This window comes from Vanessa tameamea, chromosome 17 (assembly GCF_037043105.1).
Source record: "Vanessa tameamea isolate UH-Manoa-2023 chromosome 17, ilVanTame1 primary haplotype, whole genome shotgun sequence".
NCBI lineage: Eukaryota > Metazoa > Arthropoda > Insecta > Lepidoptera > Nymphalidae > Vanessa > Vanessa tameamea.
Window position 1 is genome coordinate 7,165,750 of NC_087325.1, and position 25,416 is coordinate 7,191,165.

The 25,416-nt window shown below is 32.2% G+C and overlaps 1 protein-coding gene across 3 annotated transcripts in view; it reads right to left on the reverse strand.

The window, feature by feature from the left end:
• Window positions 1-25,416, reverse strand: part of Pde11 (Phosphodiesterase 11) — a 231,852-nt gene that overhangs the window by 161,073 nt on the left and 45,363 nt on the right. For all 3 annotated transcript variants that reach the window (XM_026640190.2, XM_026640188.2, XM_026640189.2), the window contains exon 2: window positions 10,539-10,624. The gene's annotated coding sequence lies outside the window, so the exon portion shown is untranslated. The remainder of the gene's footprint in view (window positions 1-10,538; window positions 10,625-25,416) is intronic.

Sequence of the window (25,416 nt, forward strand, 5' to 3'; positions counted from 1 at the left end):
GTTACACGCAAATTTAACTCGACGCATTGAAGATGTTTCCGTTATTACGCGCTTATGCCTAGCGCTAGGATTATATTCCGTGTATTTATATATTACATTCATTTGTTATTTTTAGGATTTTATTAAGAATATAAATTCTTGAGTTCATTGTCGGATATCAAGTTGAAATTATAATAAAGCATTAGTTGGATGTCACCGTATAATTGTAAATATCGTTATACTCAATCTATCTATCTATCTATCTCGAGAGATTGTATATCGTCGAAACTGTGCTTACAATTTAACGCATTATTTTTCGCTATAAAGGGTGTAATCCATTACAATTTTACGGTGACAGATACTGTTCTGGAATGATAAAATCAAGCGAACTGTTAAACTCTCAGACTAACAGAAACCTCTCAGAATCATGCCAAAAAAATTTAAATTTAAATCGACAAAACTGTTGAATTAATTGTATTTTATTGTATATATTTATTGTATATAGTAATCAAAAATAACACTTAGAATGTATATTGGAAAATAGTCTGAAACTCATATATTCTCATCTTAATTAAAATAAATTGTTTGGCCTTCATCAATATCAGCACTTGAAAGTGATTAATAAACTTTCTTATCATCCATTAGTCGTGTCAAGAGTAACGGTAAACAATACCACAGACTCGAAGCCTTTTCGAACATTTATTCCATTAGAGCGATGCTTATCACAAACAAAATGGGGCGCGTCGACAAACTTCTGAAGGTCGGAAGTTGGAATATTTTCATTCATTAAAGTAAAACAACAATTATTTATTTATAGTGACTAATCGTAAATTGCCTCCTGCTGTGAAAAAATAACCCCCTCTATGTTAAAAAGGTTTGTTACTTATCCAATTACGTTAATACACTAAGAGTTCGTAATTAAGTAGTATTTATTGCCTATATATATGCAGAAATTAATTGCATAAAAGAGCCGAGATGGCCCAGTGGTTAGAACGCGTGCATCTTAACCGATGATTTCGGGTTCAAACCCAGGCAGGGACCACTGAGTTTTCATGTGCTTAATTTGTGTTTATAATTCATCTCGTGCTCGGCGGTGAAGGAAAACATCGTGAGGAAACCTACATGTGACTAATTTCAACGAAATTCTGCCACATTTGTATTCCACCAACCCGCATTGGAGCAGCGTGGTGGAATATGCTCCATACCTTCTCCTCAACGGGAGAGGAGGCCTTAGCCCAGCAGTGGGAAATTTGCAGGCTGATTATGTAGATTTTATAAATAATTAAACACAAATTAAGCTCATGAAATACTGTACTTGAGCCCGCGATCTTCGTTTAAGAGTTATCCACTTGTCCAGCGATTCGATACTGTGAGAAATCACTTCGTATCTAACTCGTGAAATGTTGACAACCGATTTATATTATACTATAAATTTTATAACCATTATAGTCAATATCGCATATTAGATTCTAAAATTTCAAAACTAATAAGAAATAAAAAATACTATTAAAGACATGCAATTGGAGTACGTAAAGTTCATCAAACGTCTAACGTCATATTATGTCATATGTCATATGAATACTAGTAACGAGCAGTTAAAGGATTTTGAATTATAGCTAATTGAAATTTTGACGAAGTATGTTTGAGAAATTGAAATATTTATTAATTTTTAAAAATACGCGTAAAGATCCAAGATAAAATCTGTGTTCTGAAAAGGTGACAATGTATTAATAAAAAGATTTATTAGCTTTCATCGTGATAAAAAAAGTCATATTCTTCTGATAAAATTGCAGTCACCCTTCCTCTTAATCCAAAGGAACAGCAATCTGATATTACCGGAGAGACGTCAAGTGCAAAACCAAAGGAATTTCGTACTCTCCGAATCACAGCAATGAAATGTAACACTGACTGCTAACATAGTCTTGTCCACCTACTTACAATGTGTCAATTAAATGTATCCTGCATGAAAATCAACGAGCACTTGATGATTTTTATCATTAGTATAATCATTTATTGAGTAAGCCTTACTAATGTTTTTTGACGTGATATTCAAATTTATTACTAGGCCAAGTTAAAATAGCAGTTTGATCTTATTATAGGAACTAATCCTGTGCCCCAAGGAGGATGTTTTGACTTTGCGAAGGCGGTAACTGGATGATGTCAGTTTACCTTTACTTCTTATGTTTACACATTAATGATCATTATTTTAGTATTTGTTTTAAAATTATTATATTACATATCAAAATACACATCATTTTAGGTATTAGGTAGTAGGAAAGTACATATTAAAATACCCAGACCAAGATTTAATAATGAATTTTAATAAATTATCTAATAAATAGATTATTATTAACAGCAAAATTATTCCGTGAGTACCAGCTCGAAAATGAAAGCCGAACTCGATCGATATATTGTGATATTTCGAAAAGTGATATGTAACACTCACCACAAGATTACGGAACTAATGTTCCTACTTTGAAATTAAGCATAATTACTCCTTTCGTGATGTAGCTCACTTTAGAAATTAGACACGATTTTTGGAAATTAAATTTTAAGGGTAAAAATTGAAGTATCTTTGTAAGAATTTTACCCTTACGATGTCGGAAGGGACAGGTAATTATTATTATAATAACATTGAGGTGATTCACGTATAAATAGCGCATACAGAGAATTCTCACAGAATAACATACCTGCGGCCGCTAGTGATTGACCGTTTATCAATCATAGTGAAAACTGATTCAGAGAATTGAACAATTGATTTATGTCACGAGTATAATTGGCATCTTGGTAATGCGTTTCCAGATTACAGACTCTATAATCGAGAACAATCGAATTATACACAACTACGTGAAATATTTTATGAGTCATTAAGTTTCTCCGAGAAACCATCGCTTTATATTTACGTGTGCAATATTTATTTTATCGTTTAAGGAAATCGTTAAATGAGTCATACTTTAAGGGGGAAATGTGCACATTACTTCTTTGGAATATAATAAATGCTATGTCTAGTATAAGTAGTAGGAAATACCACTGTATTAAAAATACTGCAGTTCGTATAAAAAATAACTTAATGTCCTTTTAATTTTATTCTAGTAATCTAATACTAAATTTAGTATAGTAACTATTGAGTTTCTTGTCGGTTCCTCTCGATAGAATCTACTTACCGAACCGGTGGTAAATTTACATTAATTTAACACTGTAACATGACGATTCAAAAGTGCTTTTATGACCCTACTTGAATTAAGTATATTTTAATACATTTTACTGATTACCATCAGTGGGATTTGTGCACGACCTTTTTGGGTACCACCCAATTAGCAATTACTCTATCGACAAACAGTAATAATTTAGCTTTATAATTACAGACACAAGGGACACATGTCTTTGACATCTTAGATACCGTATTGGGCCATTGCTTATGTTACAAACGATTTACATGCTGCCAATGTCTATTATGTCAATGTCATTACCAGTGAGTGTGTAGCTTAAGGTAAGATAAAAGTACTGGGTTTTATAATCTTATTATGTAAGTAACTGTAATTCAGGTAATAATTTCAAAACTATATCTCTTAAGATATTTATTTTAAACAAATTATGTAAAAGGCAATTATATGAATATTATATAATATTATGTTTATAAAACACCTTCGCAAATAATACGTTATTTTAACCATAGAAATAGGTTATAGTGAGCAAACCTTAATATGATGTCGTGGACATTTTTACAGCTTTCACTGGGGAATCATTTAGCCATAGATGATTTTTGCTCTCAAAAGAAATATTTTTTCCTCGTTTTTGTAACATTTTTTTATTGATACTGCGCTCCTATTAGTGGTAGCGTGATGGTATATGGCCTAAAGGCTAAAACCTTCATCGATAAATTGATATCTAATAGTGACATATTTTTCAAAATGGACCAATTGTTCCTGAGATTAGCGCGCTCAACCAAACAAACGAATTCCTCAGGTTTGTAATATTAACATAGTATAGATATTTCCTGTCAAAATATTTCCTATTTTCTTTTTTTATGTTACTTTTTTCATTGCAATACACTCGCGCCTCGGAAAACACGTAAAGCCAAACATTTAATGATTAAGAAAAAAACTGGACGTGAAAATATAATGATCACGTGTGTATGTTATACACTTCGCACCTATACTGTGTTTTATTAGGAATATCTTTGTACATTAAAGATATGTACATGAAGATTTATTCCGCTATAAGCCGTGACGATAAGTCATGCGAAACTTATCATATTAAATCATGCATATGGTCTTCGAATGTATTATGAGAGGTCACGAACATACAATAACGTGGATCAAGTTCTAAAATAAGTCATAAACATACAATATACCATTGTACGTACGGTATATTCATATGTATATTAGGTATATACTATTTAATAATTAACCAATATTTAATAACAGTTATTATTCTTGTCTGTATAATCTCATTATACTGCTATTATAGCAGCAAGCTCTAGTTCTCGAGGTCCCAAGTTGGAATTCTTGGTATGATTAACTTTCGTAGAAGGTGATGTATATATATCGCACTATTATTTATATATTGAGAATAGAAATGACACAAGTGATAAATGATCGAATTAAACAAGACGATGGAAATCACTTCGTTGAATCGAATACATTTGTCCAAGCCTACAATGATACTACCGCCAAGCTGCTTTCACCGGTTAGAAGAATGAACGGACCAAGGTAAGGACAGGCACAAGAGACATAACATCTCATATAAGTACTACGATCGACGGCGCACTGGGGGTATAAGAAATGTTGCATACGTTTAACAATTGCCAATGTTCACAGGGCAGAGGTGATAACTTAAAATGAATGCGTCCATTTGTTTTTTAAAATAAAACCTAATGTTAATTAGCTTAACAAAAAAGGATATTTCATAGACAAAAATGTAATATTTTACAAAAAAAAAACTTGATGTAACAATTAAAAAATCACAAAAAGTACCCATTCCGGCACAATTATCACCCGGTTATTATTATTTTTTTATTCGAAATAACCCAAGTTTAGACATGGCAAATTATTATTCGCATCATTACGACAGAAATACGTTTGGAATACGTCTACTGGGACCTCGGCAGAGTTAATTATACGCGAACGGAGTCGTAAAACGTAGCTACCTACATAATATTATTGCTTTACGAGTATAATTACATCCATGTGCATGTTTGCGTGTTGTAAAATAACGTCAATTACTCCCTTTGACATGTCCAGACAGGCTACGTGCTAGTAGATTAATTACAATATTGGTGACGAGTTGGAACTTGAATATTTTGCGGGTAATTTTAAGCGAAAAAGGTGAATACTTTTAATGTGGAACGGTAAACAAATGTGTTTTAACGCTCTACATGGAAATTCAATTTAATTTAGTCCACTGTATTTATAAAAAATATGTGAATAAAGAGTCATGAATGCTCTACGTCAATTTGGAGTTTATTTTTAATAAATCATTTAGTACGTTCCAAATTCCAATCGAACCTACGTATCGTAGAGGAGTGTTATTTATGGTATGGAAATGTTGGACTTATGCTTTTTACGATTATTGAAAATTTGAGGGACAACATATATATGTACTTGCCTGTACTGATTTTTATTTCATTATATATATTTTTTTCTCTAATTTTTATATTAAAAAAAAAATCAAAGCAATCTGATTGTCTTTTCCTGTTAAATAACTAATCTGGGAAACCATATAATTACTTTAACAGTTATTCATTTCAATATTTGTTTAATGGTTAGTAACTTAAACACTTAGAAATTAAGTTCAATTTTTTTTAGTTACATAAACTTAAATGGTTAAAGAATAGTTACTTCAGTTAATATTAGTTTTTCAGAATGATAATGATCTACTAAGAAGAAAGGCAAAAAAGTTAGTAATTAGTATTTTTCTTAAATTAAATAGAAAGTCAACTAATAAAATAACTTTTCAATTTGATCGCGATTGTGAAAATTGAGTTAATTTCTGTTTGCAACCTTTTCTTCGTATACATAGATCTATATCGTTTAAATTAATAATTTTGAAGCGGTTTTGTATATATATATATTTATATTCAATAAATGCTCTGCGTATTTTCATTTTATCGAAATAATTCTAAAAATATATTTAAATTATGAAATTCTCTTTACAGAGTTCCCGAGTTATAAATATATTTTAAAAGCCAGAATTTCAAAATCGTTTCTTTGAAATAACTTGCGGCGTTTAATATCATATCTCATTGCGAGAATCGTAGATAAAGAGAATCACAAATAAAATCATGAAGTAAATATTAAAAAAATATATTAACCGTTTCAGACTTATTTTAACGCGTTATTATATAGTATTTTTATTAGGTGCACTGGCATAATCTGATGGGACCCCGAGTCCTACACTACCGGATAGAGTTCAGGCGCAGGGCCAACGGTTTAACGTGCTCTTCGAGGCACGGAAGGCACTACCATCTTCCATACTTCGGGCTGTTACACTCTTTAGTTATCTAATATATATATAGTTGATAATTAAACTGAACCTGGAAATGTAAGCTTTATTACGTTTTTTATCAAGTTGATCAATAAAAAGGCAATATTAAGGCCTACAGTGGGCTCCAATTAAGTCGGAGACCACCCAGTACATGAGGCACACTACTATAAAAGAACAATGGTTTACATTTAAATGTTAAATGTTTCAAGTGTGAGTGAGTATAATTACAGACACGTGTGATTATAAACTACTTCGGTTAATAGCGCAATGTCAATACAATAAAATGATCATTCTGAGCCCCACCCTTGGGATTGAAACTGGATTACCTATGTTAAACTATAAGTAATTACTTAGATATCATTTGTTTTTAAGTTTTAATTAATCAAGTAACGTCTGTCTTTATCTTACAATGAAATATTATATGGGTGTGAGGGAGAACAACGACCGCCACGTATTTCCTTGTTACAATCACAATAACTATATCGTTACTTTCAATATTTGAAACAAGTCGTGTTAAATATTTATGAATTGTTAATTTTACAGCAGTAAGTGATAATAATTAAAGTCGATTTCGGATTGATTCCGACTGACTATCTCCTGACGTTTTACGTTAACGCATAAAATAAGAACATAAACAAGAATTAATATATTATATACATTACATATAAGATTATCGTTTTACACTGAAACACAGAGACGTATCCTCATTGAACGTAAAAATTAAAGTAATACCCTCTAAATTTCCTACAGGCCTTTGGGCCAGGGTTAAGGCCAATGCCTTTTGAGAAGAAAATGACTACCTATACTCTATTCCAACCGTAAGAAGAAAAAGCCAAATAAACAACATTTGGCAGCAAATTGACGCGATATCATTGGTCGAGAGCTTGATTAATCTATGATATTCACTATGGATTTGCGAAAATATGGCGGTTTGAACGTCGACCAAACTGTTTTCGGAATTTTGGAAATAAAATTAAAGTGGAACTAAGTAGTAAAGTGTAGTAGTGTGATATTATAAATAAAGATATATTAATCATAAACTCTTAGTATTGCACAATATAGCTGAGTTATTAGCAAATCGCATGAAATACGTAAATTTAAGGTTTGTTTATCTTTATTCCTACTTCCATTGGAATAGGCTATACATATATAAACACGCCGCTTCGATCCTTGTTTGAATATACCATTGGCAGTATTTCATGGTATTGTCCTTCACCCTGAACTAAATTATAAACAGTTTGAACCCCGTAATCATCAGCTAAACTTAACATAATCTAACCACTGCACTCAGTGACATCGGCTCATTTATGTTATTATTTTTTACTACATGAAAAACTGAGACGCTTGCGAGTTCCTGAGCGTTAATGCTATTCATGTATACGGGAACGCCATCGCTTAATCATAATCTATCAAACTTAACAAGTTGTTTATGCTAAGAATACCAGAACATACAACAGCGTAGTATATCATTTTAAGTTGTAACTTTGTATTATATAAGATTGTACATTGTACAAACCTAATTGTGTCGGAGTAGTTCACACTTCAAGAACATTAAGGATAGTTCCAAAAATATAGTAAAGTTTTTGTCGTAAGTTATAGAATCATTATCGTAATAGGATTTTTGGTCTGGAGATATTAATAGTATATAAAGTTAAATAAATATATTGAGGGCTTTTTTATTAGGTTTTATGTTTTCATTTAATACTTGGAAAGGAGACAGACAGGCAGACAGATGGCACATTTTTCAGTGTTAGTATAAAAGATATTCCTACCTAAAGCCCTGACCTCGATAAGAATGGTTATCCCTGCGAATATTGGGATTATCACGAGATAGACCATCTTCGTTCAAGGTTACGAAAATGAGGAATACGAAAAATTTCTGGTATATTACGAAATATCGAGAACATTAATAATATATTTAATTGCCATATTAGTAAATAAGCAATGGGCTATTTAAGGTACTTTCTTTTGATATTAATGTCCTCCTGACCTAAATTCTGATACAAAGACCATTCTCAACGAACCTATTATATATTTTAATGGAACAGATTGTACGGAAAAAAAGGTATGAAACTCTCTAATCCCGCACTCTTATAGCTCGTTGGAACGGCAATCCGACACGATTGAAGATAATTAAGCAAAGAACCAATGGCTTTACATACATATTTAAAAACACCAAAAAATGCTGATAATGTTTTGAAACAAAAAACAGTAACGCCTACAATCTACCAAAGAATCTAGGACCTTATATGTAGGCGTTTATATCTACTAGACCAACGAGACAGACAGTAATGATATTATCAAAGTTAAAGCTATTAAGAAGAACTCTAAGTGCACTATCTAATTGTGAAACTTTCGTGCCAATGTAAACCATGTAGGTAGTCTTAACGAGTTCGCATGTGAATTCTTAACAAATCTGCATGTATTTCTATTTGTTACAGCAAATGATTGTCTTGGCACAAATGTCTGCAAATGTTGTATATTTATACTGGTCACAACAACAGAAGAATATACAATTGTAAACGAAAATGTCTTTAGCGGCTTTTTACATTTTTTTATTTAACCAGCAATTTTTGTTTTTAGGTCAAATTTTGCAAAGCGAATCAGAATCACCTCTTATCCTACGGAGGTAAAACTGAAATGTTTGTTTATTTCCGATGACAGTGCGTTTTTTTGGTAACCATGGCCTGATTCTATAAAGTCCTGAGATTTTGTAAACAAAAGCTTGTTTTTAAAAAGGTATGTCAAAATTAATTTATTTTTATTGATTTAATAAAAGCATATGTGACAAATATATATTTTTAAAAGGTATTCATTACGTAGCAAGAATGGGTTATATTCAGAGTAAGCAAAAATTTAAATTATCAAAATACATTTTAAAACAAGCTTGTAATTGATGAAATTTGAGCTCTTAACTTTACGTGGAATTGTTTTGTGTGTGTGTGAGTGTTGTGAATCGGAACATACCCACAGAAACATTGATAAAATTATTTAAACTGTAAAAAACATTACGCAAAAGTCATTATAATAATTCAGTTAAAAATATTAAAAACTTTTAAGTATTTCTGTGAGTTGAAACAGTTCTGCACAACGAGCTCCATTTGTGTATCACATAATATAAACCTGGTTATATTTTCGCTAAAATAACAGCTTTAGTATGGGAGTTTTTTTTTTTTATCGTTGTAATGGAATAGGCGTTTGTCTCCCATCTCACCTGATGGAAAGTGTAGGTGAAGTGAAGGTGTAGTGAAGACGAAGGTGGTACACGCTCATCCAAAAGAAACCTGTTCACTCTACTCTTAAAGGCTCCAGAGTTCGACTCATCAGGAAAAATAGACCCAGGCAGGTCGTTCCAAATTTTGGCGACTCTCACAAAAAACGAGCTGTCAAACCGTTTAGTTCGAATTTTGGGTATGTCAACAACGTATGGATGAAACTTTTGCCTGCGCCTAGTAGTCCGATAAAGGAATGGAGATGGCTCAACCAGTTCGAAAAGAACCTTCGAGCACTCTCCGAAGTGTATCCTATAAAAAACCGATAAGCTGGCAACTCGACGACGATGCTCAAGGGTGTGTAGTCTGCTATTTGAGAGCTTTTCGTTGTTAATTAACCTACGGGCTCTTCGGTCAACTGAGTCCAAAGCTTCCAGATGATACTTGGCTGCACCGTCCAACAATGAGTTGTAACAATTTAACAAGATTTAATAGTTTCCCGGAGTTCAAGTGACTCGGGGCAACCTTAATAATACCTCGTTGGTTAAGATGCAATATATGGTACTTTTTTCTTAAATATTTATATCTTCACAGACGTTTTGTCAACGCTAATAGTGTATTATTTCAATTATTTTCATTTACGTTATTTTTATGTATCTACTATTATTTTCCGACATCATCAAAAACTAAACTTCAGGATCGATCGATAGATGATTGATTTTAAAAGGAATCTATGATGACGACTTCCAAAAAATATCATATAAGGCATAATATATATATATTATATAACTATTCATATAAGGCATTCAATTCGATTCTTTTACCAAACTTGACTTGTGAGTTGTATTAAATAAGAATTACCTGGTTTCCTCCGCACTCGCCACTGCACCGGCGGCGGCGCCGGGCTACCTGGGCCCGACGATGCCAGCTTGAAGCCGTCACTACACCTGAAAACACAAATTATATACTTTAGTGATGAACATCGAAACTTTAGTCTCATGTAAAAATTTAATAGCAACCCATGATGTTACTACACATTTTGCCTTAAAATATCAAAGTTATGGACCAGTATAAGATGAAAGGTTCACACACGAAATCAAAACCTATAAAGTAAACATAAATTTGATCGAGCTTGATCGAGCCGGCGACCAAAAGAACAGAATACCATTTGCGGTGATCATTACGCTATTCTCATCAAAATTTTAACAATATTGTTATAAAATTGTTAATTAAAAGGAAAATAGTAGCTAGTTTTATTAATTTTAATAATACATATTTAGAAATCTGAATATAAAATGATCGTTTAGTTCAAATTAAATTGACTAATTGAACAAAACAACACAATTAAAAAAAAAAAGTAGCGACATCTATTGTAAGCTTTACATACTAATAAGTCTTCAAAAAGAGTAGCATCTAAAATACCTACTCTTTGCGGCAGAGCTAATTTATTATAGTTACGATAGTAGTCGCTAGATGGCGTGTTCAATTATTTCTGGTTTTATTCTTTAAGCAATATATTAACGACTACCAAATTTAGTATAAATTAGCAAAAATGTAATTTAAATTAATCGAAAGGTCATCCATCATCATAATGGACATTTAAAACCACTATAAATAACTATTTAATGAAAAATTAGAGTTGGAGATTTGTACAAAATATACGGCTTAGACTATTTATTGCATTGGCTCGTGGACATAAGTAGAGCCATTTGTTAAATCGGACTTTCGTTGTCGTGTCGTGTCATTTACATCACATAGCAAGCAAACAAATTTATTTAATACGAAGAAAAAAAATAATAGCAGGTGTTGACTTTCACCATTATTTTTCTATTACCTTGAACATGTATAAAATACAATAAAAAAGAAATATGTTTTTTATTTTAAAATTATTTTATTAAAAACACTTAATATTCAAACAACCACGCCTAATTTTAAGTCCTTTTCTCAATCATATAAATTATTATAATTTTTTTTTACCATACAGCAAAAGAGCAATCTATTATAACGATAAATTTGTAATCATTTAAACCAGTAGTTCCCAAACTTATTTTTCTCGTGGTCCACCTATTGGCATGTGTCCGTAACCACAGTTTGAGAGAAACACTAAAATATGAACTAAATTTAAATTTGTTTAATATTGGTGCTTTTAATTCTATACTTAGTAACCCTACGAGTATTTCAGCAATTAAAATCTATGAATTTGTTAGTGATTCTCTCAAACTGATGACGAAAAAAAAAAAGGCTAGGTACCTTTGGCATCAAGTATTTATAGTGGGGATCAAGTTAATATCTGCACAAGCATTGAGCATTGTCGGGCGGATAGCGCTTTGCAAGTCTGAACACGAAATTGTACGTAATATCGAATACGCAAGTTTGGACAAGTAACAGTCGCTTGCCTTATTAAAATATTATCTGCTTAGTTAGGTAGGTACTTAAAGCAATCTAGGTAGGCCCTTATAAAAACTGCTTACATTTTTGCTATTTACTATCCAAGCAGATAAATTTTCGTGGACCCCCATTGACATCTTATGGACCCCCATTTTTAATTCACGCCTAAGTAGACCCCCTGCAAGTCTCCCGTGGACCCCTGGGGGTCCACCTGGACCACTTTGGGAATCACTGATTTAAACGATGTATTTATATATCTATAAATTAGATAAAATAAAATCTCTTTCTGTTTGTATCGCCGCTAACTTCTTCTAAGCCACTTAACTGGTTTTGATGCGGTTTTCACTAATGGAAAGAGCGATAAATATTATGAATTTTGAAAAATGGCTAAACGATAGCGGTGTTTTATCCAATAACAAATATGTTAGTTAGCTTGGGAATTTAATATAGATTAAAATTGTATTTTGAACTATAAAATATCAATGAGGTCTTGAGATGTCACCATATTCAAATTATGTACAGCGAAAACAATCGTTCGCTGCGAAACGCATAGTCGGATAAATGCATCGAACAATATAATTTTGACCTTGACAGTTAAAATAATCTAAATTTGAATCTTGATATTAGTCGTGGACTGCATGGATAGTAGATACATTTTGATCTATACTTCACAGTAAAGTTACGACTAAAACAAATTTTTATATTATTCGTATTCTTCATGTACGACGAAATTTTATAAACTAGAAATAAATAAACGTTATAAAATAGTTATACTTAATATTATTCTGCTGAGAGCTCTTCCCATTTTTTTTAATAATCAGAAGCAGCCGGCCGGGTAGCTCTTTACATAGATATTCTTTTTTTATAAAAAGTTATATTTAACAAAAATATAACATAAAAAATACTTCAAAATATCGACTTTCCTAATAAAAAAGCTACAATAAAAATATTTCGGCAAAATAAACACGTTTTCTTGCTATGAATTTAAATAAAATTTTAAACCTTTTTTATTCCCGCAATAACGCTGTCCAAAATTTCGATGACGTAATATTGGTCAAAACAGCAGTTTTGTATGTACGATCGGCACTCACCCAACGTTAAAATTACAGTTGTTTATCAAAGCGCCAGATGATATTGAAATGACAGTTTTTACCTATATGACGTCACACCATGGCGGCTCGTGTTTTAGGTCACGTAATATTATTATTATTATTTATTATTATTTATTATTATTAAATATTATTTATTATTATTACAGACTAAAAAATAACGACTTTTAATTTTAATATAACAAAACAATAATGTGTTTATAAGACTAAAAATCAGAATATTTAAGTATATTTCTACATATATTTTAATTTTTATCAAATTTCATAATTTATTTTTCACTACCGAAAGTAGGTACCCTATTAACAATCAGTAACTTCGTAATATTTTTTATAGAGATCTGATTAAAAAAAAACAAAACAAAATGTCTTAACAATATCCAAGCGATTTATTTACCTACATTACTTCTTTCTCTATACTAATTTGACAACCGCTAGACGGGCCACCGTAACGTATGATTTCAGACATAAGTATTTGCAACATAAGATAAACTGGAATGATGGACGTGCTCCCACAAAAATAAATACTTAAAAGGAAAATAATTTCATAATAAACATACATATAATAGAAAAGTCTTATTTCACAAAGCGTGGATTTAGTATTTGTTGATCTCCATACTGGAGATATAAAATATGTAATTGTTTTTTTTGTTTTTTATGACATTGGTTAGCGGACGAGCATATGGGCCACCTGATGGTAAGTGGTCACCACCGCCCATAGACAAAGGTGCTGTAAGAAATATTAACCATTCCTTACATCATCGCCACCAACCTTGGGAACTATGATGTTATTTCCCTTGTGCCTGTGATTACACTGGCTCACCCTTCTAACCGGAACACAACAATACAGAGTACTGTTATTTGGCGGTAGAATATCTGATGAGTGGGTGGTACCTACCCAGACGGGCTTGCACAAAGCCTTACCACCAAGTTGGCTACGGAACCCTCAAAATGATAATAAGTTGAATTTATTGGATTTTTTCAACTTTTTTATGATTACCTTCTAATAGTGATAGCTATGGTAATATGATAAAATAGTAAGTCAATGTTGTGAGAGTAAATATAATATCGTTTGTAATGTTTTAGTGTCGTTGTAAATAAAGATTAATTGAACTGTTTGTAACCCGCTCCACCAATTAGTCGCCTGTTAGTTATATAGGTATATTTATGTATATATATTCTGACATTACATGGAGCATAATTACGATCCTTATCAGAACCTACCGAGTAATTTTCCGTGGAAAACTGACATTAATTAACTAATTTAAGTAAGCAGTCAATCAAGTAAATTTAATTTAAATTACAGTAATACTAATGGAGTGTAAATTGTATTAAAATAATAGTATAAATAAACAAGGAAAGTAAATTGTTATAAGTGAGTTAATATCAACTAAAGTTTTGTATTATTTTTTGTTTGACAAATGGTCACGCCATCTAAAGAAAAATAAATAACACCATTTCTTACAGCAATATTTACAATTCTTCGTTTCTTAGGATTAGTGTTAAAAACCAACTTACGGTGATACGTTATGATGCATGTGTATGAACATTATATTTAACGACCAATTATAGTAATTTTCGCAAATCAATTAGATACCATTACACGGTCGTTTTTTGCTTTGTTTTGAATCAATTCTTACGGAATAGCTCTGCAGTAGTTATCATTTAATTATTCGTTGAGGTTTATTGCATAAAATGTTAATAAAATAAATTGATTGAAGACTAATAGCTTGCACCGACTAAAACAATTAGAATATTTTTTTTTTTTTTTTAATGAAAACTATTATCGTTTTCTTATTGATGACGTCTATAGGAAAGTCGATAAATTGATATTGAAAATATGTTGAAAACTCGTTACAAGTCGTTTTGGTAAATAATATTCTATGATAATATTATAGGTATTATTTTAATACATTCGTGAGTTAAATGAAATTATATTTTAACAAAAAAAAATCAAATTGAATCAGGTTGATAGATAATTATTTTTGTTTTATGCGAGTCCGTCGATAGGTAATTCTGCCCAGTAGTAGTTAAAGGTTTATCCTCTTAAGCAGATTAATCTGCCGCGCTTTAATGTAAACTAGCTTATATTCCCGCCTTCGCCCTCGTGAGTGTTTGTTTGTAACAAAAAATATTTACAATGAAGTATTTGATATCGTATCTGTTTTTAACGTCGCATATTTTATGTAAATTTCTATGGAAATTTTTAATGTATTTTAAATGTATTTACGCAAATTTAACTTTTTGCAGTAGTGTTGTGCCATTTTTTCTGCAATTAACTAATTCCGTTCGTGTTTATTTCTATTTTAACCAAAAATAACTTTATTACCTATTGTGAGCTGATTGCGTGATAGTAATGAAGATGTTACTTGAATTCCCAAGGAATCCATCGATGAAAATCATCTTAACATAATCTTTATATATATAAGTATATTTAATGTTTTATGAGATTAAATCACGCTTTGGATATTTTTATAACTACTTTATTACGGTTTAATTGGTAGTAGGGCTTTGTACAAGCCCGTCTGACTAGAGTAGTAGAGATTTAAGGAATGGTTATTATTTCATATAGGGCCTTTGTGTTCGGCTATGTGAGCCACTTGTCACCGTCACATAAAATAAAATCAAATACTTATTTTAGGAAGAGTCGTTCTCTTGTTTGTCTTCCGAAGTTAATTAGCAGTTCTAAGAATTCCTTCCGATTATACGTTTTAGGTAATCCCTACTTACAAACGCGTTCTATCAATTCACCTTAGGTCAAACTACAGTACGCGTGTTCAAGTTGGCCGCCCAGAAATTAGTTACGAGTGGCTGCGGCAGGCTTATTAGAAAAAAAAGCAGCCGCGCGCACAGTGTCTTATGCTCGAGAAGCAAGCATTTATTGTGCGGTTACAATTACGTATAGAGTCGATTATCATTACTATTTCAACAAGCGCCAAAGTACTCAAACAAACGTCAGCCAATTGCACGTACTGTATTTTAATTATTTTTAAGCGTCACTCAAGTCTTAAGTAAAAAAAAGTAAAATAACAGCCTGTAACACTGCTGGGCTAAGACCTCTCCTTTTGAGGAGAAAGTTTTAAGTCCATTCCACGAAGCTGCTGCAATGCGTCTCGGTGGTTTTACATGTGGCAGAATTTCTTTGAAATTAGACTTATGCAGGTTACCTCATAATGTTTTCCTTTAACACTAAGCACGAGATGAATAGTTAAGCATATGAAAATTCAGTGGTGCTTGTCTGGCTATGAACTCACGATCATCTGTTAAGATGCACACGTTCTAACCACTGGGCCCGAAAAAGTAGATGAAGTAAGTATCAAATGAAAATTAAAGTAAATATAGAATTAGAAATTTATCAAAGAAGATTGAGAAAACTTTGAACAATAATAGCTTTGATAATTCCTTGGTTGATAAATGATATCCTTTAAAGACCGACCGTAGCTGGTTCTGATATTGTTGTGATAAATTGTCAAAGTTTCTCTAAGACGTTATTAATCGTTCATAAAGTTTTGGCAAGATTATACGTATTCATGCCTTTAACATTTTTAAATAATTGAACGCCTCCAGGCTGTTTCAAATAGGTAAAATATAATTATTATTGTACATGCAAAATGGAAAAAAAAAAAAATATCCCGCTGAGTTTCTTTCGCCGGTTCTTCTCAGGTCCGAGGTGTTAAATTCCTAACCGGTGGTAGATTTTTGACTATCAATAACCAAATGTAAACACTTCTATATTGAATAAAATTTTTGACTTTAACTTTGAAAAAAAACATCAACTCTTACTTAAGACTGCGTGACTGGATGGGATACCCATTCCAGATCGACCCGTGTAAATTAAAGTTGTACCATCATTATAATTTATAGAATAATGAGATATAAGCAAATAATATCTGTGCACAAGTATATCTTTCATGTACACGTGTATATCTATAAATAAAAGTTATTTATTTGCTTCCTTCAGATTTTATCTGCAATAAATTGTTACATTATTATAATTGTTTGATTTATATATTTATTTTAGATGTTACTTTAATATTTATTTCTTTTTAATTCAACTATACAAACGCTGCAGTTTAATAATAAATAAATATATAGATTCATGGATGCAACTATAAATCCCATTTTAAGAATGTTGTGCCGTCACAGGTGTGAAAAAAAATTAAATAGCCGTATTTATATAAGTCATAGTTTAAAGGTAAACTTTATCTAAGTAAGAGCCGAGATGGCGCAGTGGTTAGAACGCTTGCATCTTAACCGATGATTACGGGTTCAAACCCGGGCAAGCAGCACTGTGTTTTCATGTGCTTTATTTGTGTTAATAATTAATCTCATGTTCGGCTGTAAAGGAAAACATCGTGAGGAAACATGCATGTGTGTAATACTCATGTAATTCTGTAAATGTAATTCAATGTAATTCTCATGTGCACCCGGTATTCTCGCGTAACTCGCATTGGAGCAGCGTGGTGGAATATAAAAAAATAAAATAAAAAGAATTTATTTCATTCAAATTAGTACACTTGTTTATACATCGTTGGGTACCCCCTTTTAAGTATATCAATACCTGTAGTAGGAGGCCCCGCTCTTCTCTTATACAATCAGAGGTAAGTACTACAAGACAGCAGTTACAAAATATACTATACTTTACATAATAATTTGCTCATAATAAAATTTAAATAATGACAATCATGGTGATATAATAATAATTTTTATTTAAAATGTGTATTTTTATAACAGTATTAATATGTTTCAGGGGATGTGTGGCATGAGGATGTAGGGTATCTGAGGCGTAAGGCTTATGCGTGTGTTTGTGAGTGTGTTAGCTTATGCATGTGAGCAGTGTTTGTCGGTGAGTGTGTGTGTGTTGGAGCGTGTGTTTGTGTTTGCCTGTGTTGTTTATTCGCACAGCGTGTTAGGTGATGTATTCAAGCAAGGATTCTATTTCTTTATAATTACGTTTTAACAACCAGTCTGTCAAGGCTTTTTTACAATCATAGTATGTACTGGAATATATGTCCACTTCCTGGTTTATTTTATTAAACAAATTAATAGATTGTCTTGAGTATTGTCTTGAGGCAAATTTACTTTTGATAGATTCATTATATGGTACTGTGTACTTCCTGCGTTTATTTGTTGATGGAGGTAAATATTTCAAGCTTTTATGGAGCCTTAATACTGATGCTACTATATAAAGTTTTCTCATCGTAAGTAGACCACTTATCTCGTACAGTGTAGTGGTAGGGAATCTATATGGTTTGCTGTACATCACCCTTATCAAACATCTTTGAGCTCTTTCCAGTTCAAGGAATCTAGTCTTAGCTGCTCCACCCCATACAGGAATGCAGTAGCCCAAGGTTGATTGTACTAGAGCTATATACACTTTATTTAGTAAGGACTTTGCACATACATACCGTAGAGACTTAAAAATCCAGATAAACTTTCTAACCCTAGTTATCTTCAGTTCCAACTGCGAATACCAAGATAATCTTTGGTCAACCATAACACCAAGGTATTTTACACTAGCAACTTTATTTATTTGAGGACAGTCACAATCAGACTCAAGGTCGTCAGGGCATTTATGAATCTTTATTATAAAATCAGATTTTGGTTGAGTGCTGCTAACTTTCGTAAATCAAACGTAATTTGTTTTGGAGATGTTCAAAGTCAATAAATTTTCATTTAGCCACTTTGCAACTTTTTTAAGTCCTAATTCCGGAGTTTTCTTCAAAGAAGACCAAGTGTCTGCCACGAATACGATAGCAGTGTCATCTGCATAGGTAAAAATTTGTTTTTATTACATAACTGATTAATGTAAATCAAAAACAGGGTCGGGCCAATCACGCTTCCTTGGGGGACTCCGTAATTAACAGTTACAGTATCACTCATAAATTCTCCTATTTTGACGGATTGCTTTCTGTCTTTAAGGTAACTTCTGAGAAGCGAAAGAGATTTATCCCTAAGCCCAAGACCCTCCAGTCTCCTCAATAAAACAGGCACAGACACCGTGTCGAAGGCTTTTTTCAGATCTAGAAACACCGCCAAACATTTTTTGCCATTATCAACCTGCCGAACAATTAGTTTAGTGAGATCCCCGACTGCATCCTCAGTGGACACGCCTTTACAGAAACCATACTGCGATTTGGAAATGATATTGTATTTGTCAAAGTAGTTCTGGAGCCTTCTGTTCACTATTTTTTCCATAATTTTTGAAATACAGGTCAAAACAGATATTGGTCTATAATTTGTTATATCATCCCTGTCCCACTCTTATATTCTGGTGTGATTATAGATTGCTTAAAGGCCTCCGGAAATGTACCTTGTTCGAAACTCAAATTAATTATTTTAGTTATTATAGGAACAACAATGTCCTTGTCCATTTTTAAGAATGCGGTCGGGATGGTATCCCATCTTATTGCACTATTTGAGTCTAAGTTCATAAGCGTACTCTCTACTTCAAATGGATCTGTACATAGTAGCCCTAAAGAACTTACCTGAGAACTAGAAATATCTGGACCGGTACATACAACATGTAAGTTTTCTGTAATAACCTGAGCAAGGGAACTATACTTGAAAAGAAATGGTTGACCTGATTAACTGACTGTAAAGGAGTCTCTTTAAGATTGAGAAGATTGGTGCAAGGTATTTTCGGTGCTTTTAGTTGAGTTATAGCATCAATCGTGTTCCATAGTAATTTTGAATTTTTTGTTGATATAGCCAGTTGTTTCTTAAAATAATCTCTTTTTAACTTTTTTATTCGTCCATTACAGAAATTTCGGTATCTTTTATATGTAATTTTTAAAATTTCACCGCATGGATTAGATCGCAATTTCCTCTACATCGTATTTCGTAATCGAACACAACTCAGGATACCCTCATTCATCCAAGGCTTGAGTATACGTCTATTACTAGAAGTGCAAACGCTTCTAGTGTGTTTCTTTAAACAAATTTGTATAACTTCAACTAGTAGGTTAGCCAAAATGTTGGGGTCACTTTGCTTGCAAGTATTTAAATAATTTATATATTTATTTTGTAGGGTCAAACTACGGTAGGCTTCATTAAAATCCACTACAAATTTCTTTGGTTTTTTCTCGATAAGAGGCTTATTACAGTACACGGATAAAAATACCATGTGGTGGTCGGTTATCGTAGTATTTAGAACAGCAGAAAAAGCAGAATACTTTGATTTTTCTAGTTTGAGGATTACGTGATCAATGCAACTGCTTTCCCTTGTTGGGAGACAGTTAGCTGGAAGAAGACCATGAAGAGATAACACGTTAAGGTAATTTAGTCTATTGTTCCTCTCGAATGTTTGCTCCGTTGTTTTCGGATTCAAGTTTATATTTATATCACCAATCAGTATAATATTGCTGCGAGATGTAAGTAATTCTAGATGGCTGTTCAATGATTCAACAAAACAATCCGCATTTATACTTCACGGTGATCTATAAATACCCAAAATAACAAATGAAGACGTAGTCACTTCGATACAGGAAGCACCCATAAACATTACTTCATTAACATTTGCTTGGATATCATCCCTAACAAAAGCAACAACCCCATCATTCTGGTTAAGGTGGTTTGTAGTATAGTAGGCTCTATAGTTGGAAAGACTTGGAATTGATTTATCTTTATCTATTCGGCATTCTGACAGAATTATCACGTCCACGTTAAACTTAAATGAACGCAAATTTACATTAAAGTCGTCTAAGTTACGGTAAATACTTCTTATGTTTTGGGATACAGCGGTAAAATTTTTGTTTTAAAATTTCATGTTTGGGTAAATCTTCTATACTGCAAAAAATCGACACAGATGATTCAGTATTATCAATTTCATTAAAAATTTGAAGTTTATTAATCATAATATATTTCCAAACAAGCGGTGGGTTTGACTTATATCCTTATTTTAATAGGTTTTTTAAGTAAATTGCAGTTTTGTGGTTGATTGCAAAATGTGTTTTTTGTTATTTTGTTATAATAATACATCATATAAAGTGTGATTTTGGATTGAATTAATCGAAATAGCTTTTTTACATAAAAAACAAATAAATTACTAATTCCAATAAAAACATTAGTCGTACGAACAAAAATAAACAATAAAAACAAGTTATAAAACTCACATAAAATTAAATTAAATACAAAATATAGTCATTCCTTTTGCATCAAGTTATTGACATGCGATTCATTTTTAATAACTATAATCGGTGACTCTTCATTTTTTCTAACGTATATCTTGCCATAGGATGACCAACAAGATTTATAGTCCCGGGACTTGGCAAGATCGCGGGCTAAAAAGTACAGGCGGACCCATTTGGCTGTAAGTTGTTCCGATACGTAAATTGGTTCATATTCATTTTTTGTAAAGAAAAACTATGCGCCAAACACTTGGGGTGTTTGGCGCATAGTTTTTCTTTCTTTTTTGTATTATAATTTTTGGCATGTTTAAGGAACTTTGTTTTTAGCACCGTGGATGATAACTCAGTTATGATATGCGTTGTATTTGTGTTATTTTTTCTGTGCACTCTATAAATATCCTTAATATCCCTCTATATTTCATCAATATCGCAACCAATATTATTAGAAAGATTTAAGAATAACTTTATTAACTTTTCCTTAGACTCATCGTGCACTTTTGGAACATTTTACATATGCTGGTTTTACGTTTTTCACGCTGTAATTCTTCTATTTTGTCTTCTAAAAGTGTAATGTAATCTTTATCCTTTCTAGTTTGTATTTCTAATTGCTCGATTTTCTTCTTCAACTCTTCATTTTGAGATGCAAGGAAATCAACCGTGTTTTGAATATCGCTATTTGCGGTCTTTATTTCCATTAGTGTAGATTGAATTTTCTTTATGTCCTCCTTTTGTGCGGCCATCATATTTGATAGCATTAGTTCCATCCTATCCCGAAAATTTTCGAAATCGTGGACACATTCCTTCTTTCTGCCTCGTTTAATTCGTTGAACAACATAATTAGGCGGCGTACGATCCATTTGTTTGTAGGTATTTGGCTTAGCTGGAGATTTGTTACAAGTATTCATAGAAATACCCGCAAATAAAAATGTTTTTACTTGTGTCGAATGTATTACAAAAATTACGACGTGACGTCACCTGTACGTTTGGTGTAACGGTCAGAAACACACATCCGAACTCACGCCGACACAGGTTCAAAACCTCTAAATATTAAAATTTCACACAAAACTCAATACAGTGAACACGTCCGAACGCTTCCGCGGTCCAGGGGGAAGGGAATATGCCTCAAATATTCTCCTCAAAGGGAGAGGAGACCTTAGCCCAGCAGTGGGAAATTTACAGGCTGTTAATGTAATTAATATAATGTAAAGTTCCGTATCGGACAAGTTCCTAACTAGTGTCAAAAACCTTACTAAAAATGAAAAGTTTTCCAATATCTTATCTTTAATGTCAATACTTTGTTATAATACGGTCGAATTTATAATTATATTATTAAATATAAGTCAATGTTCAATTAGTAACTTCTATTCGTTTAGTCATTGTTTTATTAGATTAAATCGTTTCACATTATTTCTCAGTAGGTAACTGTTCCGTGCAATTAGGCGCATATTTGTTTGTAAGATCCAAAGTTCTTAATTGACTTCACGCGTTTCTAGGTCGTAGATTCAAGAACAATGTTCCGAGAAAAAATGTTTTAATCTCACCCAATTACTTGAGACAGATTGCTATGTATATTTATAAAATATGCTTCTAAGATGTCCGTAACGTATAACTTGTAATAGCAATTGTGATTTAATAATGTAACAACAAAAGGGACTACTCAAAACTGTCAATGCGAATGTACTTTTAAGTTCCTTGGTATCACAATAGACTCTAAGCTCCAATGGGGCCCCCATATAAATAGACTGGCAGATAGAATCAGCTCTGCAGCCTACGCGTTAAAAAAATAGTCTTTTCACTGACGTTAACAAGACTCGCCTAGTGTATTTTAGTTATTTCCACAGTATAATGCATTCTGCTCCGGGGATTACCCCAGAGCAGAATATCATGAGACATTATACTGCAGCCGATATTAATACTATTTTTGTATTGTAGAAGAGGGCTATTCGTGCTATCAATAACCTAGGCCCAAAAGATTCGTTAAGGTGTAAATTTAAAGAAATTAAAATCATGACTCGCTTCTTCGTATGTACATTCTATTAATACTAGAAGCAAGCATAAACTTGTTACCTCAATTAACCGATTACACAGGGTTAGTAACACTTTTGTGGGTCAATGTACCTAAATGTTTTTACAATAGGATCCTAGAAAACGTTCAAAAATATTCTATTGTAAAATTTAAAAGAATCGTTAAAGAGTTACTTTGTGTGCTAGAGGATATTACAACACTAATGACTTCTTAGTTGATAGTTGATCAGTTCTTATATAGCACACCTTGGGAATGAGATGATCGCCTCCAGGCTGTTTCTAATAACGAAAATATATTTATTGTTATTGTATGAAAATAATAATTGCAAATAATTACATTTAAAAAAAAATCCGCTGAGTTTCTTTCGCCGGTTCTTCTCACGTCCGAGGTGTTAATTTCCGAATCAGTGGTAGATTTTTGCCTATCAATACGCAAGTGTAACATCTATGTTGAATAAAGATTTTTGACTTTGACTAAAACACTATACAATATAAATAATATTAGTATATATACAACGCTAGTAGGTAATCTTTAATGTTAGGCAATGCCCTTACGGAAGCGCTTTTTCTAACTTCATAAAATAAATTCGTTTTACACCACAACGCAATTTTATTCATAATTACCATGCTTTCCTATATTACGCAGTTATGCCATCACCCTAATAAAATAGGAGAAATATTGAGTTTCAACAATTTCATTAACAGATAATTTTTAAACCTCATTTCCTAATTCTTGAGTTGCCTAGGAACCCCTAGCCGATGCGGGGTCTCTAGATAGCCGGGGTCTAAACCGTTAGTGAATTATACTTATATCTGTCCAAATATTTCTGGATTACACCATCACCTTCTTGTTCATCTATAGTCTTATCCAATCGAAAAAGGAATTAAGATAAATAAACCTTAGAATTACGTATGCCACGCGATTTCCTAATAGCTCAGCTATATTGTGCACTACTAATATTTTATACCAATAGTCTTGTATTATTATTTATAATACAACAATATTCCACTAAACTACTTACATCTACTATCATTCAAGTTCTCGACCAATGATATCGCGTCAATTTGCTGTCAAATGTTGTTTATTTGGCTTTTTTCCTTGTATGGTTGGAATAGACTATATATATATATTCATTTATCTGGATATGCGTTTGAGATTAATGGACGTAAAGTAAAGTTAGCTCCTAAAAAGTTACGCATTATTTTTCGGAGAATATTATATGCCGCTGCAAAGATGTTAGTTCGATTAATTATAGGAAAGAATTAATTGCTTTACTGTTATTTATTATATTTATGTATGTTCTACCTAAATAATTGCATCCAGTTTGGAAACGAAATACGCCAATAAATACTATTCAACGCATTCACAACGCAGTCACATTCACAATTGGTAAACAAAATACTGCGTATAGTTTGTATATAAGTATACTATGTTACATACATACGTAATACGTAATGTGTTTTCATTTTTTTTATTTATAAAGAGTGGCTAAATAGCTAATGAGACTCACCAGTTGGAAAGTAACTAAAATTGCCCAAACAGCAACGCAAAGATATCAAAATACTCATTTAGATATCTTCAAAATAAGATGTTTAAAAAGCATCTCGGACAATCAAAAATCTGACAAAAATTTCCTCTAAAATAAATTCCATAAAATTGGTAATATATTTCAACTTTATTTATATTTAGCGTTAAAGACTCGATTCGAGTTTAGTAGTTACTGTGTAACAAATTAAACTTGACTCGAATGATATTGACTCACTAGGACAGTCAACAAGAAGCCTAGTACCTACTCGGTGTTTTTAAATTAGTTGAAATACTCCACGGCATCGTGAGCTCGTTCAGCACTTTCCAACAACTAAGTCGAAAATTAAGTTTAAGTAAACTACATCACTTAGTTATTTCACGAGCTAGACAAGTTCGACTAAATAATTAATGTTTGTTAATTAGTTGGTGGATGAACTTTGGAGCTACAAAACTAATATGAACCTATGAATTTGAAATTATTGTAACGTTTCAGGTTTTTGCGGGATGTATTTTTGATAGGAGTAGATACATACAGCTTAGTGCATACGATACGTGAATTTTAA